The sequence below is a fragment of the Nyctereutes procyonoides genome, unplaced genomic scaffold (genome assembly GCF_905146905.1).
Source record: "Nyctereutes procyonoides isolate TBG_1078 unplaced genomic scaffold, NYPRO_anot_genome, whole genome shotgun sequence".
Taxonomy (NCBI): domain Eukaryota; kingdom Metazoa; phylum Chordata; class Mammalia; order Carnivora; family Canidae; genus Nyctereutes; species Nyctereutes procyonoides.
In genome coordinates this window covers 38,216,270-38,229,994 of record NW_026575131.1, presented here as the reverse complement: position 1 = coordinate 38,229,994, position 13,725 = coordinate 38,216,270, and the positions used below count along the sequence as shown (strand labels likewise).

At 42.7% G+C, this 13,725-nt stretch overlaps 1 protein-coding gene across 2 annotated transcripts in view; it reads left to right on the top strand.

The window, feature by feature from the left end:
- The first annotated feature begins 636 nt into the window (after positions 1-636).
- RAD54L2 (RAD54 like 2) overlaps positions 637-13,725 on the top strand; it is a 125,637-nt gene continuing 112,548 nt past the window's right edge. Inside the window, exon 1 of one of the 2 annotated variants that reach the window (XM_055342812.1) lies at positions 637-773. The gene's annotated coding sequence lies outside the window, so the exon portion shown is untranslated. The remainder of the gene's footprint in view (positions 774-13,725) is intronic. The other variant, XM_055342810.1, reaches the window with a different exon arrangement.

The window sequence follows — 13,725 nt, the reverse complement described above, 5'->3', positions numbered from 1 at the left end:
CAATAGGAAAAGAAAGGAGGTGTGTGTGTGTGTGTGTGTGTGTGTGTGTGTGTGAACCAAGAGTTACAGGGCGCGCATCAATTTCAAGGGTCCTTGAGGGCTGTGCACAACCTCTGTATGAGATGGTAGTAACAGCAGCAATCATCATTAGCAGCATCACCAATGATCGGGCCCCAATGTTGGGCCCCACATCTCCGTGCCAGGCACTTGCATCATCTCATTCAGTCCTAACAAGCCTCCCCTAAGTGAAGAGCGAAGAGGAACCAGGTTCAGTCGAAGCACTTAGTAGCCAGGTGGCTGGCGGGGTGCCGACCCATTCTGTCGATCCCACCCCGGAACCGTTCCCAGGTGGATTCAGGCCTGGTATTTTCGTACCGCTTTCACTCCTGAAACGGTCATCTGTGGCAGAGATGGCTCCATCCGGGAGGGAAGAATCACGGTTCACCCGGCGCTGGGGGAGAGCGGCCTCCGGGCGGCTCTCAGCGGAACTTTACTGTCGGCGGCGCGTGTTCCCGTCCGGGCGGCCGGGCGCGCGGGCCGGGAGGGGGACGCTTTCTGGCGCGGACCGCGAGCGGAGCCTGCGAGCGCCGCCGCCGGAGAAGACCGACGCTCGGCCCGAGCCAGCCCGCGGCGCCCGGGCCTGGCCGGCCGCTTCCCGCCTCCGCCGCCACCCCCGCCTCCGCCGGGCGCCGACGCCGCCGAGGCCGGAGCCGCGGGACGCGCGGCCACTTGGCCCTGCCGGCCCTGCGCGGCCCAGAGCCGCGGCGCGGGAGGTGAGTGCCGGTGCCGGCCCCCGGCCCCCGGCTCGGGCCGCCGGGACCCGCAACAATGGGGACCGAGTGGGGACGCGGCCCGCCCGGGCCCATGGCGCTGAGCGGCCTGGGGCAGCAAGCCGGTCCCCGCGGCCCGGGCCTTGGGGAGCTGGATCCTCACTGGGAAACTCCAGTGGCCGGAGCCTGGTGGGGGGGAGGGGGTTGGTCTTGGCCTCGACCTGGGGCCTCGGTGGCTTCTATTTTGTATCGTGGTAGCCAGGAAAGGGAGTCACAGGGGCACGGAGACTAACTCCAGCGGCGTGCGCTCTTGACGCTGGATGCGGACGCCCTGGAGGCTGACCGTAGTGGGGTGGCTGGGGGTGGGGTGGGGTGGGGTGGTGGTGGTGGTGGTGGTGGTGGTGGTGGTGGTGGTGCTTGCGTTTGGAATTCTAGGGGCCTCACTGTGCCTGGTGCCTAAGGCGCATCGGATGGGTCTTCTCCCTCCCCGCCGCCGCCGCCGCCCGAGGTCTGTGAACTTGGCGGACTAGATGGGGTCTGGCTGGGGAGAAGAGGCACTGAGAGTTTAGCTTCTCTGCGGGCGGGGTGGGTTGGTGGGGGTGGGGGTGGGGGTGGTGGTGGTGGTAGTGGGGTGGTGGTGGGGGTGGGGTGTCCAGGGATTCAGTTCCTGGAAAGGCAGGAGCTCAGCCCCGCACGGGGGAGTTGATTCTCCGGGGCCCAGGTGCATCCTGGCGTTGAGAGATTCTCGGGCAGGGGAACCGAGTGTCACAAGAGTGCCCCACGGTGAGTAGCGTTGGCCACCTGGGCGATAGGATGAGGCCGGAGTTGTGAGGTCGAGAGTGTAGAGGAGTGTGTGGGTAGGCTGCCGAGTTTGGTAGGCTGCTTTATGTGGGCCATGGTGGTGGCAGCCTGGGGAGATGATCAAGAACTTCGCAGAGTGGGCTTCCCGATAGAGAATGACCTCTTCCTGCGGGGGAGTGGGTGACTCAGATCTGTCTGAATTCCAGTGCTTGCTAGTGGATGTGGCTGACTCTATCAGTGGCAGGACACCAAGGTGGATGGGAATGGGAAGGGCTTCTGGCGGTTTGAAGGAGCTTGTTCCTGAGTAGAAGGTAGTGTGAAATCATTCCTTCTCACTCCCGAGTCACAATGGTGGCTGTCATTGACAATATTTTAAGTAAAGAATTGTGTGTGTGTGTGTGTGTGTGTGTGTGTGTGTGTGTGTGTGTGTGTGGTTATTTGGATCCAAAGCTTTCTTCTGTTCAGTTTTTTTTTTTTTCCTCTTGTTTTTGAATTGTGACTCATACTTTCTTTTCAGCACTGGGACTATTGTTTGTAATGCTAGACAAACTTAGACACTGTGATATATGTAAATTATAGGGGTTTTCAGTCCAATTCTTATAAATCTAGATTAATTTAAGATCCCTTTTTCACTGACTTTTGTGTCATTGTTTAATGTGTGCAACTCTAGAGGGGGATGTGAAGACCCCAACTGTTTATGTTGTTAGAAGTTCTTTGTATCCCCAAATTCATGAAACTTCGTTTTCTCCTACTGCCATGAAGTCATTATGTTAAATCTGTTAAATCTTAGTGACTGCTATTTGAGCTCTCACAGGACGTTATCTTCACTAGAAGTGTTATCCGCCTCCAATGAGTTTGGTCTGTACACTGTGTCTCGTCTGTATTATTCAAAGGCAGTGTGCAAACTCCAGCTCTGAGGCCTGCAGCTGTGCACCAGAGCTCTGTTTGTAGTATTCAGACAAAAGTTGGTGTGTAGGGAAGGTAGATGAGGTATCAAATCCTAGATGGAAAAAACAGTATCAGAGTCACTGCACCTTCTGAGTTTATTTAGTGTTAAGAGGTACTGGAGTATACTATAAATTTTCAGGTGGAATGTGAGGTAATTCTATCTGTAGTTGTACTAATCGTTCTGGGATTGGTTTTTTTCCCCTTAATCTTTAAAAAATCATTTATTTCCCTTCATTTCTTTTTTCCTTTAAAATTTTTCTATTTTAAATCATTAATTTTTTCATAAACCAATATCTGTTGAATTGTGCGAGATACCATGTAGGGCATCTCCACAATGGTGATATTTTTGACATTTTAATAGTAGCTCTTAGTTCAGAAGTGGCTATAGGCCTGTGAAGGAAGAAGTGATTCAAGTATATGAAGCTCTTAATTGGTAAAACTGTTGAATGAAGTTTTTATACAGTATTAATTTTGACTATTGAAAACTGGTTATATATTTACATGAAAAAGGTTAGCTACATTATTATGGGATTGTTTTTGCATGATTTCATTTAAATACACCCCTTAACTAAATATTTCTGTAGACAAACCACAGGTAACATTTTGTTTCTGTGTGTCTGGATGAAAAGTGATTTATGAATACTGTATATGTGCTTGGGTTCCCCAGGAAGCCATCACACTTTCCTTTCCACTGTGGTTTGGGAGCATGAAGGCGTTGCTTATCCCCTTTGTCTGGTTCACTGTATGTAGGCTGGGAATATCTGCTGATCACTTGGAGTGCTGTCCCCTAGAACAGGAGGAATAAGATTGAGGTAATGCTCAGTCTCTTTGAAATTGCTTGCCCTTTGTTATTCATTGTGTAAAATATAATGTAAATTTTATTTGAAAAAAAAATTTTTTTTTTGCCTTAATTGCTAATCTCCATTCTGATCTAGTAGAATGCAATTCTATCCTTTGCTGTCTTCTCTGTGTTTATATTTTGGCCAAAAATAAATGAAGAAATTTAAAAGCAAGGCATTCACATAACAAATTCTTTGAAATACCTTTTATTCTCTATCTAGAATATCCACTTGATCAAAGAAAATAAAAACTAGCTTACATATGTTGTTTTGATTTGACTACCTTTTAGTCAAATGGATCAACTTCAGGAACTCTTGGAAAGAAAGCTCAGAGTTTTTGCTTTTTTTAGTTAGGAAAGTTCTGAGATACCTAGTACAATAGGGAGGGCATATCTTTAGAGTCACCCCACCTCCACCTCTTGCTTGCTTTTTACCTGGGTAAGCTTTTAGCCTCTCTGAGCCTTGTTTTTTATTTTATTTTTTTCATCTGTAAAATAGGGTTACTATAACCTTCTCTGCAGATTGTATTGAGGACTGGAGATGAGGGCCTAGTGTTTTGTGGGTGGTCAGTACTTGGTGTTAGTAGTAGTGTGTTGTTGTTAGTAGCTGTTAGTGTAGTTAGAAGTAGTAATGGTGGCACTATTCTCAGTAGTATTAATTAGGAATATAGCTGGGTGCCATGCGTGGATGAGGGGCTCAGTTTCTTTGTTGAGGAAGGCAGCCTGCTGCCTATACCTGTTTGCACTCTGGACAGGTGAGAGAATTGTCGAGGTAGTCTTTATCTAGTACTGGTGGGCAGTAGATCATACTATAAAGTCCAAGGTCATTCCTGGCACTGGTAGGTTTTTTTCCTGGCAGTTTCTATGGAGAAGCCAGGAGGTAACTGTTCGGTATGTCCTTGTTTTGAGAACTGTAAGCATTCCCATGCCAGGCAGCATGATGTTCTGTGTAGGCCATGGTCAGGATGTTTCTATAGTTTTCGTCTTATCAGAGACCTGGTTTTGTCTTTCTGCTAGGAAGACTCCAGATGCTGGAGGGATTTGTCATCTCTCTCTAATTTGGTCTATTTTGATAGAATATAGCACTCTGTTCAGAAATGTTTTTGACGAACAGAAGGTTCACAGCCTTTGTTACAGAATTGTTCAGTTTTATTTTTTTCCCCTGTGAGAGGAAAAAAAGTCAAGAGAAAAATAAATATGAACCTGATAGAACTGATTAGAAATAACTGGCCCCAAATCTCTTCTAGTCTTCCTCAGTCAAATTCCCCCTCCATTCTGGCTGGTCTTTAATTCCAGTTAAAAGTAAATAGGGCAGCCCCAGTGGCGCAGTGGTTTAGCGCCGCCTGTAGCCCAGGGCGTGATCCTGGGCCCCTGGATCGAGTCCCACGTCAGGCTCTCTGTATGATGCCTGCTTCTCCCTCTGCCTGTGTCTCTGCCTCCCTCTTTCTCTTTGTCTCTGTGAATAAATAAATTCTAAAAAAAAAAAAAAAAAAAAAAAAAAAGTAAATAGTATTCCTTTGACCTTAAAATATGGTGAACATCTAGATCCTGGTATGTCTCTACTCCAACATCTCAGAAGGACCTTTATGACCTAGCCTCTTCTGTATCTTCCTTTCTAGTCCCTCCTCTGCCACAATTTCTCTGGCACTTGAGGCCCTAGTGATAGTAAACTCCTTAAGGGTCCTGGCATGCGTAGGACATTTCTCCTGCTAATTTTCCTCTCCATTCTAGTGATTTTCTGACTCCTAGGCTTGCATTTACCAGGAATTAAGGCACCACTATCTCTTAAAAGATTCTTTGATTCTTTCTAGATTAAGCTGAATGCTTCTTTGTGTGGCCATTGCAATCTGCTTAAGCTTCTTTCATAATTAGACTGTACTCTTAACTTTTGGTATATTTGTGTGTTTTCCATGGTAGGTTGTGCCCTACTTGAGAGCAGGACCTTGTCTTGTTTATCCTTATATTCTAATACTTAACCATCTCTGGCACAGAAAAGGTACTCAGTAAATGTTGTTTGAATGCAAAATGAATGAAGGAAGTCATTCCTTATGGAGCTGGTGGTGTGATGAGAATTCTGATTTTATGGCTGCATCTCATCCTAGCTGAAATAGTGCTTCTGCTTTTGTACTTCCATGTTGTTAAAAGTAGTATTTTGCTTGAAAATGTATTGCTTATTCCATATGTTTTTGGTTTCAGGCTGGGGGGCTATTCCTTGCTTTCTGTGGGTCTTAGAACAGTTTGCTTTGGAAGAAATAAAAGTTTTTCATTGGTATTATCTAGATGTTCCTTTGGCCATTTACTACTCTGAGGACTTTGTTCTCATGTGTGAAGAAGAGTAATTAGTCAGTTTGGGTCACAAGGTCTCCAGACACTAGTGGCCAGCCAGCCTGGGAGTGGGTAGTGGATTTAACACCAGTATGTTGTGACTTTTTCTTTTGGAAGTTGAGCTCAATATCAGCATTTTCAGGGATAAAGGATTATTTGCCCAAACTTTATTCAGGAATTTGAGTTCAGTGACTATGAAATTATCTGTAACACTAGTTCTTTGCTCAGCTTAATACCGGACTAACACTGAAACTAATGAATTAATTCTTTGGTAGGAGGCTATGTGTTCTGAGTTACTAACCTAGAAATTATGGAATTGTGCTGATTCATTAAGTCACCCTCTTGGTTCTTCTTGGTAAATTAACTTGGGAGTGTACTATCTAAATTACTTTGCCTTAGTTTTCATGGTTGATCAGACCACATAGGAATCCCACTGAAGGGCTAGGTATGAGGAACCTTTTTAAAGCCTATTTAATGCAGTTGTTTCATGCAGGTAACAAACATAACAGGCTGCAGAAAAGGAAAGCATGAAAATTAACTGTAGTTAAAGATAAAAATTGATATAAGGAAAACTGAAGCAAAGTTTAAGACTTGTTAACTATGGCAAGTAGCTCTTAAGTTGAAGATATTTTGTGAGGAGTGTTGAGATTTTGAGAAGGAAATTGTTATATTATAGGTTAGAAGCAATAAAAACAAGGATCATTTCAGCCAGGATAGACACATTGGGAGTACCAGTGCCCACTTAATGGTCTTAAGATACCATCAGTGAAAGTTGTACATAGGCAGAAATGAAAATTTTGCTTTATGATAATTATACCTTGCATATGAATGATATAGTTCATAAAATACTTTAATATACATTTCCTTTACTTTGCCCTCCCAACAACCCTATGAGGCAGGTAGTGCCATTTTACAGATGGGGAAGCAAAACAAAGAGACAAAGTGGCTTGCTTTCAAGTGCACAAAGCCAATAAGAAGAAAAGCTGGGACTTGATGCCAGATTTTCTGATTCTAAGTTTAGGACCCCATTTATATCTTTATAGGATATTGTTTGGGCTTCACTCTGGGTTACAGTTATTCCTTATTTCAGGCTTCTGGCCAGTACAAGGTACACACAAAGAAGGTAGTGCCACACAGGGCGTAGACCACCTGTTCTGTTAACAACAGCCAGGAAACTTTGAAAGAGCTGGATGGGGAAGGAACCTAGAGGAAGCCCCACCTTCCTCACAGATCACTTAGTGCTCAAGAGAAAAACTAGAGCCAGGTGGAGATTTTTTTTTTTAATATTTTATTTATTTATTCATGAGAGGCAGACAGAGAGAGAGAGAGAGAGAGAGAGAGGCAGGGACACAGGCAGAGGGAGAAGCAGGCTCCATGCAGGGAGTCCGATGTGGGACTCAATCCCGGGTCTCCAGGATCAGGCCTTGGACTGAAGGCGACGCTAGACTGCTGAGCCACCTGGGCTGCCCAGGTTGAGATGTTTTTGCAATAGTTGACACTAGTAGTGATCTTCCTCCTAATGTGATGATGTATAGCAATTGGACCAAAATAAAGTTTGGGAAAAAATTCTTTTTTTTTTTAAGATTTTATTTATTTATTCATGAGACACGCAGAGAGAGAGAGAGAGAGAGAGAGAGAGAGAGAGAAGGCAGAGACACAGGCAAAAGGAGAGAAGCAGGCTCCATGCAGAGAGCCCAACATGGGACTCGATCCCAGGTTTCCAAGATCATGCCCTAGGCTGAAGGCAGTGCTAAACCACTGAGCCACCCGGGCTGCCCTCTTTTTTTTTTTATTTTTTTTATTAAGATTTCATTTATTTATTCATGAGAGACATGGAGAGGCAGAGACATAGGCAGATGGAGAAGCAGGCTCTCTGCGGGGAACCTGATACGGGATTTGATCCCAGGGCTTCTTTTGCTAACCAATCCTAGGCTGCTAAGTGTTTTGGGGGAGTCAAGAAAATGGGATGTCTTGATTGACAGCAGTTCCCACTTCCCCCCTGAGTTGAGCTCTGTCTGTCCCTCATGGTACTCCTTTGCCTTCTCAGGGCATTTCCCATAGCAACTGCTTGTATGTTTCCCAAGCATCTTTTTTTCTTTTTAAAATTTTTAAGTATTCTCTATACCTAACTTGGGTTCAAACCTACAACCCTGAGATCAAGAGTTGCAGCTTCACCAGCTGAGCTGGCCAGGTACCTCAAGGCTCATTTTTTCCGTAGGCCCTGGATCTACCTACTCTCCATCTTCCTCTTTCTTGACTGTGTCCTCACTTTAAGGCTCCTGCTCCCTATTTTTTCAACCCTAACCTTTCTATCATGACACTTTCATCGCTCAGTCTTTTGCTTTTGGAAAATCCTTGGCTTTTTAACCCCCCCCCCCCCGATTATACTAGTCGTATTTGAGTACAGCAAAATTAGGCCTTTTTAAATAAGGAAAGAAATCCATAATCCTGTGTCTCAGTATAAAATACCATTAAAAATTGCTCTATTTTGACTGGGGTCATGATGTTGGGGTGTTTGAGATAGAACTCTGCATGGGGCAGAGTGTGCTTAAGACTCTCCCTTTCCCTCTGCCCGTCCTCTGTGTGGGTCTGTGTGCTCATTGTCTTTCTCAAATAAATAAATCTTAAAAAAATTTTTTTGACCTATATCCACATTTTTTCCCACTGTGTATGCTAATGTGTGTAAGGGTAAATGTATATGTGTGTGAGAGGAAGGGAGGTAAAGTAATTCCTTTTTACAGAAAAGGGATTACAATGTATCTACTCTTCTGTGATTTTTTTCCATTTAATGCTTTTATCTTGGGCATTTTCCCATGTTTAATACACATATCTATCATATATTTAATAGTTACATATTATATTATATATTTGTCTCAATTTTTCTAGTCCCCTGGTGATAGACATTTGTTTTTGTCTTTGTAGCTACAAGGATCCTTGTGTCTATATATCTTTGTATTCTTTGTATACATTGTATACATATTTCTATACTTTGTATAGTTCTTTGTACTGTCTTACAAGTGGAATTTCTGTGCCAAACATATGCATGTTGGGGTGCCTGGGTGGCTCAGTCAATTGAGCTTCTGCCTTTGGCTCCAGTCTTGATCCCACTACATCAGCTCCCTGCTGAGTGAGGAGTCTGCTTCTCCCTCTCCCTCTACTCCTCAGCCCTGTTTGTGTGTGCTGACTCTCTCTCTCAAATAAATAAGACCTTAAAAAAAAGGATATGCATGTTTAAAAATTTTCGAGATAATAGCAAATAACTGAAAAGATTGTATTTATCGTTCTCCTTTATCACTGAACATTATCAATATTTTTAATCTTTGCCAATTTGAAGCCTAATTTTGAACTAATTTTTTTTTTGAAGCCTGGGTAACATTTTCTTATTGAGGAGGATGAGCGTCTTTTCATGTGTTTGTATATATTAATTGATTGATTAATTAGTTGATTAATCAGTGTCTCCTTTCTAGCATCTTCCTATCCTCCTCTCCCCTTTTGTTTTTTACGTACATGTAAGGTAGAACCATAGTAACTTTACTTAGTTCTGGGCCTCTCATGTCACCCTAGTCTTCTCTTTCTTATCCCTGTTTCATTTCGTTTCGTTTTTTTTTCTTTTCTTTTCTTTTCTTTTCTTTCTTTTCTTTTCTTTTCTTTTCTTTTCTTTTCTTTTCTTTTCTTTTTTCTTTCTTTTCTTTCTTTTCTTCTTTCTTTCTTTCTTTCTTTCTTTCTTTCTTTCTTTCTTTCTTTCTTTCTTTTTCTTTCCCCTTCCTTCCTTCCTTCCTTCCTTCCTTCCTTCCTTCCTTCCTTCCTTCCTTCCTTCCTTCCTTCCTTCCTTCCTTCCTTCCTTTCTTTCTTTTCTTTCTCCTAACATTTTATTTGACAGAGGGAGAGAGAACATGAGCACCAGCAGGGGGGAGGAAGAGGAGGAGGGAGAGGCAGGCTCCAGGGAGCCCAATTCTGGGCTTGATCCCAGGGCCCTGGGATCATGACCTGAGCTGAAGGCAGATGTGTAACTGACTGAGCCACCCAGGCGCCCCTTATCCCTGTTTCTTATCTAAAGTGCAATTTTACTTGCCATTTCCTTACCACCTGTTTTATCTATGTCTCTTACTGCTTTGTAGTCTGGCTTCTGGTCTTGCATTTCTTCTGAACACTATCTGAGGTGAATTCCTTATTGCTGGGACAGTGATTTTTTTTTCTTGATGTTTGTTTCTTCTTTTGACCAACTCACTTTCCACCATCTTTGCAGGGAGGGAAGCCACGCAGGAGTGGAGTTTTTATTATGGAAAATTTCAAACATATACAACAACAACAGGGAATATAATATATGAATACCATGTACCCGTTACCCAATTTCAACAATTATCAACATTTCCCCAATTTTTTTCTCTCAATTGTCCTCCCCACTTTTTTGTTCTTTTTGACATATTTCAAAGCGAAATCTCAGACATTGTCACTATGCCTTACTATTAAGAACATTCTATTTTTTAAACATTACCTTGCCATTTTCTACCCTAATAAAAATTAACACTATTTCCTGACTTGTGAGGACTTGATTTTTTATTTTATTGTTTTTTAAAAGATTTATTTATTTGAGAGAGAAGGAGAGAGAGAAAGCACAAGTTGGAGAAGGGGCAGAGGGAGAGGGAGAAGCAGACTACCTGCTGAACAGGGAACCCAATGTGGGGCATAATCCCAGGTAAGATGATGACTGAAGACAGACACTTTCCAGCCTGAGCCACCCAGGCACTGCTGGACATGATTTTTAATCCTGACTCTGATACTTGCTGTTTAATTTGGGTAATTTATAAGCATGTTTTTTCCCTCTTGAATGGTAGTGAGGATAATCATGATAATTCTATCTCATAGGATTATTGTGAGATCATCATATATACTCCTACATAAAGTGTTTAGCACAGTGCTTTACCTGTGTGAGGCACAAATATTTTTTGTCTCACTCTTGTCTTTATCCATTCATTCATTCAGCAGATATTTTTTGAACATGTATGTTTTAGGTGAAGAGGAAACACTGACCTTGACTTCCAGGGTTCTACATTGTCTTGATTCTCTGCCTGTCTCTCAGATGTGCTTTTGTAAAAGCCCTTCCTTTTATCCCCCTGGATATGGATGTAACCCAGATTTGTTGTTTTTCTCTTCCATTCCTGGCCCTCAGAGACCTTGCTTTTTCACTTCCACCACTTCAGTCTGTCCAGGTGACTCAATTCTATAACTGTGGTTTCTTTTCCAAGCAGCAAACCTACATTTCATCTTGACTTTTGGACATTTCTGTCTGGCCAGTGGGATGAGTGTAAAGTGCACTGAATTGAGTCTGCAAACTAGGGTTGCGACTCCATCTTGGCCACTAACGTCATGGCTTAGGCAGTTCAGTCATCTCTCTTGGTCTTGATGTCCTTAGGCAGAAGGACAGAAGGGCTGGATTAGAGTCTGAAGTCTTCTGTAGCTTTAAAGGCCTATCAGCTGTGAAAAGGTAGTTTTAGAAATGTCCTCAGCATAGATGGAACCAGAGCGTCCATTCTGCTCCCCAAACAAGTTTCTGACTTTCCCCACAGGGCCTCTTCTGGGAAATCCAGGCTTTACCCTGTGACTCTATGCTCTCATTTGTCGTCAGCATAAGGCTAGTTACCTCATGGATAGATCTTCAGGTAATCTTGTTTCCTGGCTCTTCCTGGAACACATCTTTGGGCCTTTTCAGCTTTGTATCTGTATTCACATTGTATCCTTTGGTGGTATTCATGTTGTTTCCTCAAACCTGTGTTTGGGCCATTGAAATTATGACCATCTTTGTAGGCTTAGTTCAGGTGACCACTTCATCCACATTGTGGAATTGAGTCCTCCCTCTTCCGACTCTTCATGACTAGCGTTATTTCAGTGACATTTCACAGTATGCCTGGTTTCTTTTTTTTTTTTTTTTTAATTTTTTTAAATTTTTATTTATTTATGATAGTCACATAGAATGAGAGAGAGAGAGGCAGAGACACAGGCAGAGGGAGAAGCAGGCTCCATGCACCGGGAGCCCGACGTGGGATTCGATCCCGGGTCTCCAGGATCGCGCCCTGGGCCAAAGGCAGGCGCCAAACCGCTGCGCCACCCAGGGATGGCTGGTTTCATATATTTGCATAAGTTTTTTTGTTTTTTTACCTTCTAGTTTGTAATCCCCTTTAGTACAGGTACCACATTTACATTATGTGTAGTTTTGCATCATACAGTGTCTAATACAATTTGTTTTGCTTATAGTTTTGCAATAAATACTGATGGAGTAAGTGCCTGAACTAAAGTGGACTTTGCCGGCAGCCCAGGTGACTGAGCGGTTTAGCACCGCCTTCAGCCCAGGGCGTGATCTTGGAGTCCCGAGATCGAGTCTCATGTCAGGCTCCCTGCATGGGGCCTGCTTCTCCCTCTGCCTGTGTCTCTGCCTTTCTCTCTCTCTCTCTCTCTCTCTCTCTCTCTCTCTCTCTCTGTGTGTGTCTCTCATGAATAAATAAAAACTTAAAAAAAATAAAGTGGACTTTGCTTCAAGGTAAGAACATTTACAGAAATGTTTTTAAACTGGGATCCCTGGGTGGCGCATCGGTTTGGCGCCTGCCTTTGGCCCAGGGCGCGATCCTGGAGACCTGGGATCAAATCCCACATCGGGCTTCCGGTGCATGGAGCCTGCTCTCCCTCTGCCTGTGTCTCTGCCTCTCTCTCTCTTTGGGACTATCATAAATAAATAAAAATTTAAAAAAAAAAAAAAGAAATGTTTTTAAACCTGAGTGTTCAAAAGATGTGATAATTACATAGTCAAGAATAAAGAAGGCCTGGATTGTGAAATGGTACAGATGGGTACTAATTCCTTGATTTCAAAATTCAAATAATCCTCTCCTTTCCTGTCCTGTCTCAGAGTTGTGAGATTTTTCTGACTCTTGAATAATATGACTTAGCTTCTCTGAAGAATCTTTGTTAACACTGTGTCATTATAGGATAGCTAAAGGTAATCACATTTATTGAAATTAACTGGGGTGTCTGGGTGGCTCAGCGGTTGGGTGTCTGCCTTTGGCTCAGGGCATGATCCTGGAATCCTGGGATCAAGTCCCACATTGAGCTCCCTGCATGGAGCCTGCTTCTCCCTCTGCCTATGTCTCTGTCTCTCTCTCTGTGTTTTTCATGAATAAATAAATAAAATCTTAAAAAAAAAAAGAAATTTAACTTACCGTGTGCTAGGCAATGTGCTAATTATTTTTTCATTTAATTAAAAAAATCTTATAGGAAGCATACACTTCATTATTCTCATTTTATAAATTAAATGTGGGCTTAGCAAAATTAGGGAACTTCTTTAATGTTCTTTAGATAGGAAGTGGCAATGCTAGGACTCTGACCCAGACCATCTTATCTCAGAGCCCATATTCTTTTTTAATTTTTTATTTATTTATTTTTTCAGAGCCCATATTCTTTTTTTTTTTTTCAGAGCCCATATTCTTAATTGATTTACTGCTTTCCTATTCAGAACACATTTACTGCCAGTTAACTCTTTGATGCTTATTTTCACTCATTCCTTATTGAATACCTTGTGTGAATTTATTTTTTCCTTCCCAAACCAAGTACCCTTCTGTTCTTCCTGATTTTGGTGAAGGTATGCCATTGTTCTTGGAATCATCTAGATTTTAAGGCCCAGAGTCCTATCTATCTATCTATCTATCTATCTATCTATCTATCTATCTATCTATCATCTATCTTTCTATCTTAAAGATTTTATTTCTTTATGATTTTATTTTATTTATGATTTTATTTTTCTTTAAAGATTTTATTTTCTTTCTTTATTTATTTCTCCATGCAGGGAGCCCAATGTGGGACTTAATCCCAGGATCACGCCCTGGGCTGAAGACAGGCGCCAAACCGCTGAGCCACCCAGGGATCCCCCCCAGAGTCCTATTTAATTCCTCTTATTCCTTCCTGTGCAGAAAATTCTGTTGAATTTTCCTTGATAATGCCTTACCCTTTCTTAATTTTTTTCTGGTTTCTTTGCATTTCCCTTAACTCAAGCACTTT